Consider the following 15,652-nt stretch of genomic DNA (forward strand, 5'->3'; position numbering starts at 1 on the left):
AATGTGCAGGTGAAATAAAGGTGCAGGCTATGATGGGTCTGGCCGATGTCGGGCCCTCGAGAAAAATTTATTTAATTAAGAAGTCAGTCCATTTAGCCACCGACATGGAATTCTAATTAGCCCAGCATGTCTTGTTCGACCCTCATTTGCTTGTGTCTTCTGGCATGTATGATGCCTGGGCGGGGAGTAGGGGCCATACATTCTAGAACAACGCTTGACAGAAGCTCACGTATACACTTCAGTAGCTCAACAATTAATGCATATAATTTTGTTCATTCTTTTTCAAAGAAACACAAATTTTGCGAAACTACATATGTTATTCGCTTTAAACCAAGCAATTTCGCAAGTAGAACTACTAGTTGACACAACTGGGCGAAGAGGTTTAGATGAGGGGACAACAGAAGCACAACTGGGGTCAATTAAAGCTTCAAGAATTCATCTTAGCTAAAAATAGGAACTGAAACTTGATTCAGACATGATATCATTTTTTAACAAAAATGAAAAAAATGTCCAACGTGAAAATCCTTCAAAAGAAAAAGTCATGAAGTTCTGAGAATACCGGGGTAGGACAAATGTTCGTGCTCCTGTACCAGTGCTTAACCCTCATTCATTCATTCATTCATTCATTCACTCATTCACTCATTCTTCTACTTTCATTTTGAAACACTTGACATTATTGATTTTATATCATAAAAAAAACTTCATGTCACAACAGGGGGAAACTTACTTTCAAATGTCTTCTGTGGGGCTGAAACCATGCGTTTCTTTCACAGAAAAGGAGGAACTGATCAAGGAAAACATGCACGCTCTGGCTTCAGAGGGGAATGGATTCAAGTGCTGGATGCTCTGGGGTTGAAAGTCACTGCCCTCCTCTGTTAAACAGGGACAGTGGCTCTGTCTGGCAGTGGAGGGAGAGTTAGGGAAGGAAGGTCTCAGACTACTGAGCACAGTGCCCAGCACCCAGCCGGGGTGCCTGGTACTGATTTTCACATCTGCTGCATCTGTCTGAGGAACCCGTAACTTTCTGGTTGGAGCAGGCAGATCTGAACACACTTACGCAGACTCCACGTGAAACCCCTCCCCGGCGCCTACTTCCCTGCTTGCTAAAGCACACAAGGCCTGGGTTCCGGTCTCTCCCAACACCAAACAGGAACCCTTCTCCTTAGGCTTTCTAAGAGGGAGGGAGGAGGGTTTGATCTCTCCATGGGACTCATCAAAAGAAGCCCAAGAAATCGTCTCCCAGTTATAACTCTGAGAGCAAGCTAACCCCAGGCGCTTTACCAGCTGATGGGAGAATGGACAGAGCCAATGTGAGAGGCAGAGGCTGTACACTTGTTCCACCAGCCATGTTGACTCACCAGTACGCACAAGTCCCTACTGCGTGGACAAGCATCCTCCTGAAGTCTGAACTGGGCCTGGATATCCTCAGGAGTAATCAGGGTCTGTGCTATCAGCCTCTACCAAATTTCCACACGCCATACATGTTACACACTCCAAAGCTTATGTCCAATGCAATCCTACATGAAATAAAGGGGGGTGGATATGGGATATGAGCAGACACAAGGGTACCAATTCTGGAGAGTGACCACGGACATGTCCCACATGAGGCATGTAATGACATCATCTAACTTGTAGAACCATTATTGGAACTAAATAAATCCACGTATGTAGAAGCAGCTGAGTTAATGTTACTACTATTGCATCTTCTTACTGAGGCAGAGATAAGAAGTATCAGTTTCCTGTCTTATCCCATACCCAAGAAGACAGCCAGTTCTGATATGAAATGTCTCCAGAGCAAAGGCCTGTACGCTAAACAATTGATCCTGAACTTTTGGCACTCATTTGAAAGGTTCTGAGAAGTTTAAGTGGGCCTAGCAGGAATAGGCCAGTTGGGGCAAGCAGGTTATTCCCGCCCCTGGTTCCTTTTCTGCTCTCTGACATCTATGAGATGAAAAATCTACTCTGCTATACACTCCCGCTCTGGGGAAATGGGGTCAAGTGGTCACGGACTGAACTGTCTGAACTATAAGCACAAAGAAATCCGTCCTGTTTCAGGTTCTCTCGAGGTATTTGTCACTGTGAGAGAAGAGTAATGAATATGGATGCATCAATGACTTTTCTATTGCTATGACAAAACACCATGACCAAGACAGCTTATAACAGAAAGTGTCTGATGAGAGGAGGTTTCAGAGGGTTACAGAGTCTATGCTGGGGGTGCAGGAACAGCTGTGAGCTCACATCCTGCTTCCATGTATGAGGCAGAGACAGACACCAAGAGTGGTGCCAGTCCTTGCGAATCTCAAATCTGCCCCTGTGGCCATGCCTCCTAATCCTTCTGACACAGAACCAAATATGTGAACATGTGAGCCTATGAGAACCACTCTCACTCAGGCCACTGCAGAGACCCAAGTTGAAGTTCGGTCAAAGGACTTAGGCTACAGACACACTGAGCAGCCACTGTGGCTGGCTAAAGGCAGTGGCGCTGAGCTACAGTGGCACTGGCACATCTGGAAGCTTCTCCCAAAGGTGCATGTCCAGGCAGCAGTCTGGTCTGGAGCACAGAATATGCACTTTGACATTGCTTTGTCACTAAGAAAATAAGACAGATGCAAGTCTGAACTCTTCGAGACAAGCCTTCATGGGAGGGGACGGTCTAAAGGGTACCTGCTGCCCACAGAAATACCTCTCGCCACCTGTCTGTTTCTGTCTGAAATCCCTTTGGCAGCAGCTTCCCATAACACGTGCCGTGCCAGAAAAGCACTAACAAGATGGGTACCCACAGCTTGCCAGGTCCTTTGTGTGTCTTCCCTGCTTGTCACAGTCACCCCCTCCCTACAGTCACTTCCTATCCAAAGGGGAGAAGTTCCCCAGTGAAGATTCCATCCGAGGCGGGTCTGCCCACTGTACCATTCTGCCTGGCCCGTGCCAGGCTCAGGAGCCCTGGGGCAGGGCTCCTCATCCAGGGCAATGGAAGTGCATGAGGGACCTGCTGCAAACTTCCCAGCCCTCCTCAGTCTCAGTGTGCGGAACCAGGGACGGAGTCTAATGAAGCAAAAAGGGAGCCAGCCATTCCCTTCCTTGTCTCCTCCAAGAGGGAATCTTAGATCAGTCTCCAAGTCCCAAAACCTTAATACTGCATCTGTACAAAACGAATGTGGACCCCAGATCGCCACCACCCACCTCCCCCACACTCAAGACAGATATGGCCCCCAGATCACCCCACCACCTGCTTCCCCCATAAATGAAAAAGAAAGGGAGCAAGGAATGAATGAATTCACAAAAATTATCACGTAAAAATAATCTAAACAAAAATCCTTCTTTACTGTGAATCTCAAAGACCTCAATAAACGCAGCATAAGAGTAGCTAAGCTTTACTGGACTGAACTGGTGTCGAACACATCATTCCACACAGCCCCCAAGGGACAGACATTATGATTTTCCTTTTTTTTTAATTCAAAAACTGAAGTGGAAACATAAAAGTAGCCTTGCCAAAGACTCACCGCTTAGGAATGGAAATAAAAGCCCAGGATTCGCTGTGCCTTTCATGCATCCCACCTGGTCTACCAATCATGACCACACCTGTCACGTGTGGGAGAGAGAGGTCTTCCCCTTATTAGGAGTTTTCTTGAGCTGTAAAGTGCCTCTGGGTTGCAAAAGAAGCAAAGGGTCGTACAGATTCTGTAAATGGAGCCTCGGCCTGTAAACTTATTTCCAGCTTAATGAATAGAAAACAAACAGAAACGAGCAAAGAAAACGAAGGAATCAAGAACGCGTATTAAGGGGCAAGCAGTTGGCTTAAGAGCAAACAGCAGTAAAAAGAATCACAGGATGTTCCTAGGGGTGGGGGTGATGGATGCTACCAGGAAATGTCGAGGGTGAGCGCCAAGGCCAGCAGGTGACTCAGTGCAGGGATACAATGATCCGATCAGCACGGTAATGAAATAACGGGGTGACCATGACAGGCTGCTATGAGGAATGGAAGGGAAGGCCTCACAGGTGCTGCCAGCCTGGCCAAGAAGCTCACCAGACACTGGAGAGGAAATGACAGCAGCTGCTGGCTAAGGGATTAGTCAGAGCGCCGAGGAACACCAAGCACTCTCCCATTTCCCCTGCCTCCAGAGCATCACACAGGCTCTCCTTAATGGAGGGGTTGACTCTGGCCCTAGCAGATAAACCATACAATTTCTCTCCACAGAACACTCTAGCCAGCAAGCAGGATGCCAAAGTCAGATGGCAGAAGCTAGATAGGGCAGCAGAACCGGCCTGTAGTCTGGAGACCAGGGTTCCAGGCAGCGCTCGACCCCCAGTGCCCTGGCCGGGCAAGCCCTCCAGCAACTCATCAGACCGTAAGCACTCCAAGGAAGGGTGGGGTGCATAGAAAGGCTATGCTCTGGTGCTGAACACGCTTCTCTGGTCCCTGATTGTTTTTAACATAAGACAGCAATGAGTGCTGAGTCTGGAGGAAAGGAAGAAAAGAGGGAAGAAGGGATGGAGGACTGGGAGGTTGAGAGGAAGAATTAAAGGTGATGGCGCACCAAATCTTCAAGGGGCATTAGAAGACCGGAAAACCCAAGCTACTCACATAACTAATAGTCAGTAGCTGTCACTCTGTCCTTAACATCACTCAAGTAATCTGCATATATTAGTTCACTAAATCCTTAGGACAACCCTGGCAGAAAGGAGCTGTCCTGTGGTGCATCTGTAGTTCAGGGACTTGACCCTGCCCTCCGGGAGCTGAGGTAAGAAGCATCAACAGAGGGGTAAGACCATGCAGCCAAAGTGTGATGAAATGCTTCTTTGCTTTGACTGAAATTCTATCCACTCAAACCAGCGGTGTGACTCACAGAATGCTCTGCTCTCCTATGCTCGAGACCACAAACTCAGAATCGTAAGATGATAAACACACATCCCGAGTGACCCCATGACCTCCACAGGCATCGCACTTGATCGAAAAAAAAACAAAACCTTTCTTCTTGTGTCTAGGCCAATGCCTCTCTCAGAAGAGGAGCCTTGCAGCTGAGCACTGGCAGAGAGGACCCACCTGGCCAGACACTCTGGACTCAAGACAGTGTTCTGAACAAGAAGGCCCAGAATGCTAACCAGGGCCCTAAGTCGGACCAGCAAGCCAGGGGCTAGGGCTGGGACCTGAGCCTCCAAAATTCCCACAGCAACTTCCTCCAGTTGTACAAAACCAAGACCCAAATCCTATAGAGAGGAGAGGGGGATGGGCTGGAGAGATGGCTCAGTGGTTAAGAGCACTGGCTGCTCTTCCAGAGGACTCCAGTTTAACTCCCAGCACCTACGTGGCAGTTCGCAACTGCCTGTAACTCCAGTTCCTGGGGCTCTGATACCGTCACCCAGACATACACGCAGGCAAAACACCAATGCACATAAAAATAAATAAGAATAGTAAGTTTTAAAGAAGACTTTTATTAAAGAAACTTAACAACGAATGGAGAGAATAGTAGACACGTGCACACAGACACATCATCCAGCTTCAGCAATTATCAACCGGTAGAAAATCTGTTTGAAGTGCCTGCATATGTCAGAAGTAGCTCTGTTGGTCAGAGTTCTGTCAGCATTGCGAAATACCCAAGACAATCAACTTAGAAAGAGACGGTGTAGCTGGGTGTGCTGAGGTGCACCTGCAATCCAGCACTTAGATGGTGGCAACAGCTTTAGGAGCTCAAGGGCAGACTCTGCCAAACCGAGACTCTGGGGGTGGCCTGGACTATATCATTAATTAATTAATTAACTAATTAACTAATTAGGAAAAGGAGGAGAAGGAAATTAAAACGCTCATTTTGATTGACAATTCTGGAGACTCTGGTTCATGAGTGACTGGCCTCATTACCAGGCCCAGGCAGCACATCACGGCAGAAGCAATGAGGAGTAAAACTGCTCACCTCATGGCCAAGAACTAAAATAACGCAAGAACACTGGGTCCTAATCCCCCGTGACCTAAAGGCCTGCCCTACATGGGGCTCATTTCTTAAAGTTTGCACTCAGTGAGTACCATCACTGAGAGACCAAGCCTTGAGCACACAGGCACACACTTGGTAACTGTTTCAACAAGGACTCTTTGTGGCATCACCGCACGGGCACTAGCCCACCCGATCGATGCTAACACTTCCTGAGCCATCTCTTCCTGTGCCATTATTTCCCCCAGTTTGCTGAACTCATTAGGTCATCTGTTATCTCCTGGTCCCATGCTCATCGTCCTGATCTCTTTTTCCTTCTAACAATGTATTCGCCAATATCAGGGTCAACTGCCCCGTGGGATTCTCCCCAGTCAGACATGGCTGAGCTTTCTGTGATCTTCCCACAAGACCCCATGCTGCACAAAGGAAGCACCTCATCACCCCCTTCCTCTCACTCCACACACATCACACACACTCCCCCAAAGAATAAATGATTCCACATGACTGCTGGTTTAGTTCACTGACCACTGAGCATCACTGAGAGCCTGGTTCATGTCCCAAGGCAAATGAGGTGCAATCCAATGAGGACGATTCCAGTACCACAGACGAGAACGATCTGAGAAGGGCCTCGAAGAATTTTCTGGATGAGGAGGGACCTAAGCTAGACTTTGATAATGATAATTTGAGCCCACGAGTGTCATATGGCATAAAGGATAAGTCACACAATGTTAAGGGCAGAATGCCTCTAGCATATTTCAAATTGACAGCTGTGTCTTTAGGTGAAAGGATTCTGGAGAAAAGAGCATGGTCAGGAAGGACTGAAGAGGCCCTGAGGGCTGGGGAGCCATCACACATCTGAGCAACACTAGATCTGCAGGGCGGCCTCGGAAGCAGCTGAAAATGGACTCCAGGTAGGGAATCCAGTTTGGATTACAATGACCTGTCTGACTGGCCCCTGAGCTAAGATACTGAGAAAAGGACAAAGAGAAAAGAAAGTAACATGGTGTCAACTGCATACCTGAAGCCAGAAGAGGAGTAAAGACACTGATTTTGAGCTTTGTGAAAAAGAGCAATCATTTTCTTAGGAAAAGATCTGTTGTTGCTGGAGCGCTGGCTGTGGTTTGACCATGTCTCCACTCTCCGTAGTGGGAAATTCACCCCAATGCATCAGTGTTGCTAGGTGAGGGATTTTCTTGAGCCTTTGCCTGCTTTGGATGTGGGAGTTTTAAGAAAAGCACACTTCCACTTTACCGGAAAAATTTCAAGCCTGAAAACTTGAGGCCAGCAGGACTCTCCCAAACTTCAAATACCACACTTCCAGCACGTCTCCTATTAAATGACAGCAGACATAAACACTTGCTAGTGTTTCAAAGAGGGAACGTGGAGGAAGGAAATCAGTTATAAAGAAAGGTTAGCCTTTCATCTTGTATTGAGAGGTTGTGAACAGTTTGCAGGGCCATCTCTACTTCTGTGTTCAGGAGATATGTGGGGTTTATCTACAGGTTATGATCAGGGACACCAATTGCTAAGAAGCTGACAAGGACACAAATCAGCCTCCTTCAACTGAGAGAAGATTGCCTGCAAGCTCCTTCTAACTGGGAGCCTACCACGGTCTCTCTTCTACCAGACAGCACAACCCAAGTGCCTGCAGATACCTTCTGGAATAAGTATCTTGAAAAACCCAAACAAAAGAAAACCCTACAGAGTTCAGATATCTGAGAAAGTGGAGCAGTACCTTCTTCTGCCTTAAACGTTAGCTTTGAAGTAGCCAAGATGGCTGCTTTAGTCTCAGGATTTTAAATCTGACAGGACATTAGCTTTAACACACATACAAACAAAATTCCACATGTTTGAAGAACCGGCAGAAGGCTGTTCTGTTAGAAGTCGATTCTTCTTAACCTAAGAACATCCCCAAATGGTCTCCTCTCGCACACGTCTTAGAAGGCAGTTGCCTCCCTACATATCAAAGTACACAGAATGTCCACCTTATGGTAATAATTCTGGATTTTGCTTCCCTCTTTAACTTTTATTTTACGAAGGATTTCAAGCGCTCCTTTTCTCCCCAGTCCCATTTACAGAGCACTTCACCAGGGGGGTGATAAACTACTTTTCTTTCCATTCTCATTTTTCCTCGACTGTTTAAGGCAGGATGCTCATGTCGAGTAGACAGTCTGAGACCCAGAGTGTAAGCCTCTCCCTCCCCTTGCTGTTCACAGCCATATAATGTGGGGAAACCACTCACCTGGTTCCCCACTAAACACTTAGGCCCTGTCTCGGTTTGGGTTTCCACTGCTGTGAAGAGACACCATTACCAAGGCGACATTTATAAAGGACAACATTTAACTTGGGCTGGGCTTAGTTTCAGAGGTTCAGTCCATTATCTTCATGGCAGGAAGCATGACAGCTTGCAAGCAGGCATGGTGCTGGAGGGGCTGATGGCACCCAGGAGAGGACTCCTTTTTGCAGAGCTTGAGCGTAAGACCTCAAAGTCCACCCCTACGATGGCACACTTCCACTAACAAGGCCACACCTCCTAAAAGTGCCACTTCCATAGGCTAAGCATATTCAAACCACCACAGGTCCTAAGATGTTCTAAGAGCTATGTTGACTCTCCAATTCTACGACTTGACTGGAAACCCCTCACCCTATCCTGCTTTGAAACCAACTTCCTAAAATGGAAACCAGATGCCAAAGGGTTGAGGCCACATATATAACCCACCAAGGTTCCAGCTCCTCCCTAGTTACTGACACTACTGATTTGAATGGTTCTCCAGGCTCCGTAATTCACTTAACCAGCAAAAAGAACAGGCTTATCCACTTATCATAAAGGCTACAACTCAGGAACACCCAAATGGAAAAGAGGGCAGGTGCCCACAGAGTTTTGAGACCTTTCTAGAAGCTCTTCAAACCCCATGGTCAGGGGTCTGTTATCAAAGTTCCCTCATGGAGGCATGGCTGAATAAATCATTCTATCCCTCTACTCTCACTGGAGCCCAGAGAGTAGTGGAGAAAGTTGGCACGTTCTAGTCACGTCAGTCTTTTTAACCACAAGCCCTCAACCTAAGGCCATGTAGCAGCCACCTCCTCCCATAGGACTCACTTCACCGGAACAGAGAAGTCAGTCCTCACTGAGGGGGCCAAAACAAAACACACAGGTTGGAAATAGAAGCATCACCCAGAAGTTTCAAGGTTTAAGCAAGGCTGCCCCCCTCCCTTCCTAGGACCATATACCTCCTAGCAGAAGCTCAAGGAACAGAAAAATCCTCTCTGACAATGCCATTCCTTTTATCTCTGTGACCAGCTTTGAGGTGATCAAACTAGTAGATGACTCAACACTTTGGGAGCCAGAGAAACTCTTTCCCAAGATGGACCATTCAACCATTTCCCAACATGCATCATTCTGTATATTGCTGGAAGCCATTTGCCACACCAAGGAGACTCACACTGAATAAAAGCTCCAGGAGACACAGTGCTTCCCAACCATCTACAACAAGGTAGAACATTTAGAGTGGTGTGACAGAACTATTTTACCTCTGTAAAATTCAAGTAATTATAAACATTAGGCTTACATGATAGTGCCCCCTTATTCACATGGGACATGTTCTAAGACCTTTAGTGGATGTTTGAGATGATGGGTATAGAAATGGTTCCTATTGATAATTCTTTATACGAAGTTGCTTCTTGTAAGTGGATCACTAGAATAAAATCTACCCCTCTGACTGCTTTATGTGTACTTTGTTGGCACGTCTACAGGGCTGGCATCATTCCTCTTCCATCCTCAGGGTGTTAAGTAAAAATAAGGGCTACCTGGACACAAACAACAGCAACAACAGTCAGTGCAGTAACCAAAAAGGCTGTTTAGTGACGAATGGGTGGGCAGCATGTATAATGTGGACACACTGGACAGAGGCGGACTCTCAGCAAGTGAGCAGCATGTACAGTATGGACACGCTACATGGAGCTGACTTCCAGCAAACAGGTAGTACATACGGGGTAGACATGGTGCGTGGGCTGAATCCAAGTCCAGGAGGACCAAATCAGACTGTACAGGTTCCATTTTCCTACTCGTGTCAGCACTTAATTTAAAGCCTGTGAAATTTTTATTTCTAGAATTTTCCATTTAATATTTCAGGCATGGTTGAGCATAGGTGACTGAAACATTAGAAACCAGAACCAAAGATGAAGGTGGTAATGTTCTGTATTTTTCCTTGTTTCCTCAGTAATGCTCTGTGTGTATGTGATAACTGATCCACATTGACTTTCTTTATTATCATTCCAGGCTGACCTCAAATTCCATTTTCTTGCCTCTTCTAGACCGTTAGGTTATAGGCTTGTGCCACCCCCATATCCAGATGGCTTAGTGTCATGGGGAAAAAATTCTCCTGGGCTGAGAATCCTAGGCCTGAAAGTTTAGCGAAATTGAAATCAAAGCACAGCCTTGATCAAACCTGAAGCCAAATCTCTGACTGTCCTACTTTTGTATTCTGAAAACTATGGTGGGAACTGGGGATACAACTCCGTGGTTAAAGCGCCTGCCAGACAAGCCTGAGGATCCCCAGAACTCACACCAATAAGAGGTGGGCACGGTGCCTGCTGGAACACATTCCAGGAATGGAGTTGTGCATACGAGGGGAATTCTGTCCAAGTGCTTATGAGAAAACTCCAAGAAAACAAGTCAAGAGTCTGTGATCTCAGTTTCTTCAAATGCATGGAACTGTTCGTGGGATGTGCTTTGGTGGTCTCCCAGGTGTAGCAGACAGGAGTGGGTTTACTTCATCAGTTGTTTTCCACGTGCCTCTATGGAAAAACGTGTTCTTGCCATGTGTGGCTTGCCCTTGTGACTGAACACCTTAGTCATGTGATTCTTCTTAACACTTAGAGGACAGATTGACTGATGCTTTGAATAAAGTTGGCTATTGCATAAAACTTTAGTCCCCCTCAGTTTTAGGTCCCACTCTCCCAGGTTCACTCCATCAACTAGAGCAGAAACACTACACACCTTAATTCCAGCCTTGGAAGATGAAGAGAGGGGATCCCAGTCTAGCCAAATCCACAATCTCTGTGTCTGACTGAGAACCCCTGCCTCAATGAGGTAGAAGAACTATCGAAGATGAGTCATGACATCAACCTTGGGCCATTACGTGCACACGCAGCCACATGTATGTCCACATACATGCAAGTACACAGACACAGACACAGACGCGCGCACACATGCACGCAATGAAAATGATTAACATTTTAAAAATTTATTTGAGGGGAGATATTGGTGTTCAATGGTGCACATATGCTACAGTGACTATGTTGAGATCAGAAGACAACATTGGGGAGCCTGATCTCCCCTCTCAATGCATGGTTTCCAAAGGTGGAACTCAGATCACCAGGCGAGGCACCAGGTATCTTTATCCACTGAACCATCTCACCAGTCACTATTTCTCTCCTCTTTACATAGGTTAGCCAACAGAACACATTGTTGCTTACACCTAGTGTACCTGATGTTTCTGACATTTCAATCAAAACTATTCTATCAGGTACAGGACATGAACTCAGGACCAAGCCAAAGTCAGGTACACAGGAAACAAAGATGGAGGAATGATTCCCACAGTGGAAAGGACCACAGGGTTCCAAGCACAGCATCAATCACCACAGGAAGCTGAAGGAAAAAAAAAACAACCATTCAAAGCCACATAATCAGATAACCAGCTTTTCACAGCCCTCAATTAAATGGCCACCTTGAAGGGTTTCCTGCCCCTCCTTGGCGAGCCCAGGCACACACGGCATTGTTTCACCATCTCAATGACTGCCAATTTGTAGCCAAATGGATTTATCAACAAGCAGATATCACAGAGGGGAGTTACTGCATTTCCCTAAATTGTTCTCAAAGCTTTACATACGAGCACTACCAAAAAGGAGAACTAGGAAAATGACAGCTTAGAGGTGGGAAAGTCACAAGTTCTCTCAAAACAACTGCTTGGGGAAAAAAGCAAGCTTTCTCCAAGGCACCCCCGCCTAATAGTTCTCAAAGCTTCGGGCAACCTCGGGCTGCCGCTGTATTTGTGCTAGAATTTTGCAGATTTCTTTTCATACAAGGTTAACAAGGTGAATCTGAGAAAAGAATAGGAAGGAAGAAAATCTGTCTTTAAAAACAAATCACTTCAGAACCACCCTAGAACCTAGAACCAGATGTTGCTACCCATATCTGTGATCCCAGTGCTTGGGGGGCCTAGACTACACAGTGAGACCTTGTCACTCCCTCTACAAAAAGGGGAGACCATGAGGTCACTACCAAAAACCTCAAGTTGATGGTTACAAAGTAACCAACCTGTACTCTTCATAAGTGTCAGGGTGGAAGGACCAATAGAGGACTCACTCCATATGACAGGAGGCTAAGAGGATAACTAACAATTAATCATAATAGTAAATATTATTAACTAGTTACTAATTCATCAGTTAATCCTGGACAGGATCTTAGACTAGGAAAACAACATTAATAATGCAACGAATGCCAAAATTTCAATACAGCTTACAGATGATAGTACTAGTCCAGGCTAGTTTTCTGAATTTCACTAACTGTATCATGTTAAATAAGAAGTTAAGATTTAGGAAATCTGGGTTGAAAATACAGAGTTCTTTGTACTGTTTCCACTATTTCTTTGGAGGCTTGAAATTCTTGCAAAAAGACAAGTTAAAAGTTTTTGAAACAAGAAACAAGGTAATATGGGACAGTAAAAAGGAGACCCAAATAGCTAATGCATAAACCTGTAGTAAGGCTGGTGACAACCGCTCACCACCCATCCCTTGGGCAGGTCTGCAGAGACAGCCCATATGAAGATGCAGACAACACGATGTGGGATGGCCTCATTCGGCTTCCTGTGTAGCTCCCTCTCAAGAACTCCTGTCTACGCCCCTTATCAGCTCCTGCCTGCGAAATGTTAGCCATCTGGCCTTCTAGTTTTCATGAGTCTCTTGGGATTGAAGTTAACAAGGACCTGTCCCCCAGAGTCCGATCATTCTGTAGGCTAGTTGAGAAAACCACCGAATGTTCCAAGCTATCGATGCTCAGAGCCAGATCCTGGCCTGCGGTAAAGAGGCTGTGTGCCCAATAGACCCTATCACGACCACTCTACAGACCGGAACCCTGCAGTTTCTTGCAAACGTAGCCAACTGCTCTGAGCCAAGCCTTGTAATAAGGCAATCTCCCTGGAAAGCAGGAGGGAGGGAGGGGAGGGAGGGGAGGGAACTGAGGCAAACTCTGAGTCTTGCTGAACAAATACGACGACAGAAGACATAATAAGGGCTAAGAGGCAAAACTAGACACTCACAGGCAGCAAATGTTTGCTGGGGTTAGAGGCGGGGGTTCCTCAGTGCTATAATCATGTTCCTGCAAACAACCTCTTACCCATGCTCTTGTACTGAGCCCTAATAAAACTTACTGAGCTAAAAAAAAAAAAAAAAAAAAAAAATTCACAGGTTGGAGAGGTGGCTCAGTGGTTAGGAGCACTGACTGCTCTTCCAGAGGTCCTGAGTTCAATTCCCAGCAACCACATGGTGGCTCACAACCATCTGTAATGAGATCTGATGCCCTCTTCTGGTGTATCTGAAGACAGCTGCAGTGTACTGATATATAATAAATTAATTAATTAATAAATTTTAAAAAAAAATCACATGTCCTAACTTCACTTCCATGACAAAATACTTTGTGAAAAAGCAACTTAGGGCCAAACTTAGCCCCAGGCCCTTAGTACAGACCTTTGTTCCCAGCACCTGAGAGGCAGAGGCAGGTGGATGTCTGAGTTGGAGGCCAGCCTGGTCTACACAGTCCCTGGCCAGCCAGGGCTATTCAGTAAGACCCTGTGTGACTTAGGGCAGGAGGAGTATACGTCAGCTCAGTTCCAGTGCACTGTCCATGCTTGCAGGGAAGTCAAGGCAGTGGGAACTGTGAACAGCCAGTCACATCACACTCAAGAGCAGGGAGGACTGAACGCGTGCATGCGTGCCAACTGCTCAGCTCACCTTCTCGCTCACCCGATTCTGGGTTCAAATCCAAGCGATGGTCCTGTCCATTTTCACCCTAGGTCTTTCCAGATCGGCTAACATAAACAAGACAATGCCTACAGGCCAACCCAATCCAGACGACCCTTCATTGGGACTCTCTTCCCAGGTGACCCTAGGCTGTGTCAAGTTGACAGTTAAAACTAATGGACACGGCTTCAGGGAAATACAAATCAAAACTACGCTGGGATTTTATTTTACGACCATCGGAATGGCCTCATTGCTGAAGGCAGCACCTACATAACTCATTGAACAGGAAGAAGCCCAGCTGGTGCCCACAGAGCCTTCTCCCCGACAGGCTAGCGTCTTTGGTACAGGAAGGTACTCTGCACACAACCAAAGAAGGGTAAACGGCCACCCAGCCACAAACCCACTGATCTACGATGCTGTCCTGCTTTCAAGACTGCTAGGACAATGGTGGCAGAAAGCTTGGGAGGTAGCCAATGTCTGACTGGACTTAAGACCCCCTCCACAAGATGGAACCCATCCCCAGCACCGCTTGGGTGACCAAGAACCTGAGACTAAATAGCTTAGGGACCTAGAGAAAAACTAAGTATCACTGTCCTTAAAAAAGAAAAAAAAAAGCAATAAAATGACTCCTAATGACTCCTAATGACTCCTAATGACATTCTGCTGTCCTAACAGAGCAGCGCCTTGTTCAGCCATCATCAGAGAAGCTCCTTGTTGCAGCAGATGAGAGAAATATAGAGACCCACAGCCAGATACTACTCTGAAACTGAGAAAATTGGACTACCCACCCCTAAAAGGGATGTCGCCATCAAATCCTTTCCCTGAGGGATAGCAGAATCCTGAGGAAGAGGAGGTAGTAACAGCCAGAGGGGTTGGAAGACACCAAGAAAACAAGAGCCTCTACATCAACACGATTGGCACATGTATGAACTCACGGAGGCTGAGGCAGCATGTGCAGGGACTGCACGTGTCTGTACCAGATGGGGTCCTAGAGCTGAAAGAACTAGACACGTGTCTCAACCCCCAACCCAAAAGAAATCTCCAGACGATAACCCCTTGCAAATGAAATTTTCATTTCCTCCAAGGGAAATTGCTGTCAAAACAAAGTACTCTTAAGCAAAGGCCGAATGCCGACACATGCTCTGATATTTGAATGCTTGTTTCCCAGTTTGAGGAGGATTGGGTGTGGCATTGAAAATGCCTGTGGCACAGGCATTGATAGAGCCTGTGGCGACTATCCTCTTTCCAACCACCACACAAATGACACAGACATTTCTGAGACATGATAACATTCAGGGAGTATCACTCACCATCTGTGCAAGGCTACCATAGAAAAAGAGAAGCAAGTGGGACAAAAAGATGCATAGACAGACAGACAGACAATAGAGGACAGATGATAGATGATAGCTGAAAAATAGATGATAGATGATAGAGAGATGATAGACAATAGATAGATGATTGACAGATGATAGATAGGTGATAGACAGACAGTAGATGACAGATGATTGATAGATGATAAATAGTAGATGATAGATAGATAGATAGATAGATAGATAGATAGATAGATAGATTTAATGTTCAGTTTGTCCATAAAAAGAGCTCAAACAAGGATAATGTCACAGACAAAACCAACATGGAGGTGGAGAGGGAGGAGGAGGAGCAAGAGTAGGAGGAGGCAGCAAAGCTAAAAAGAGAAACACACACCACCCCCC

The 15,652-nt window shown here is 46.2% G+C and overlaps 1 protein-coding gene across 1 annotated transcript in view; it reads right to left on the reverse strand.

Annotated features, from left to right (window-relative positions):
- Positions 1-15,652, reverse strand: part of Apbb2 (amyloid beta precursor protein binding family B member 2) — a 317,577-nt gene that overhangs the window by 255,690 nt on the left and 46,235 nt on the right. The window lies entirely within an intron of this gene.

The sequence above is a fragment of the Rattus rattus genome, chromosome 11, assembly GCF_011064425.1.
Source record: "Rattus rattus isolate New Zealand chromosome 11, Rrattus_CSIRO_v1, whole genome shotgun sequence".
Classification (NCBI taxonomy): Eukaryota; Metazoa; Chordata; class Mammalia; order Rodentia; family Muridae; genus Rattus; species Rattus rattus.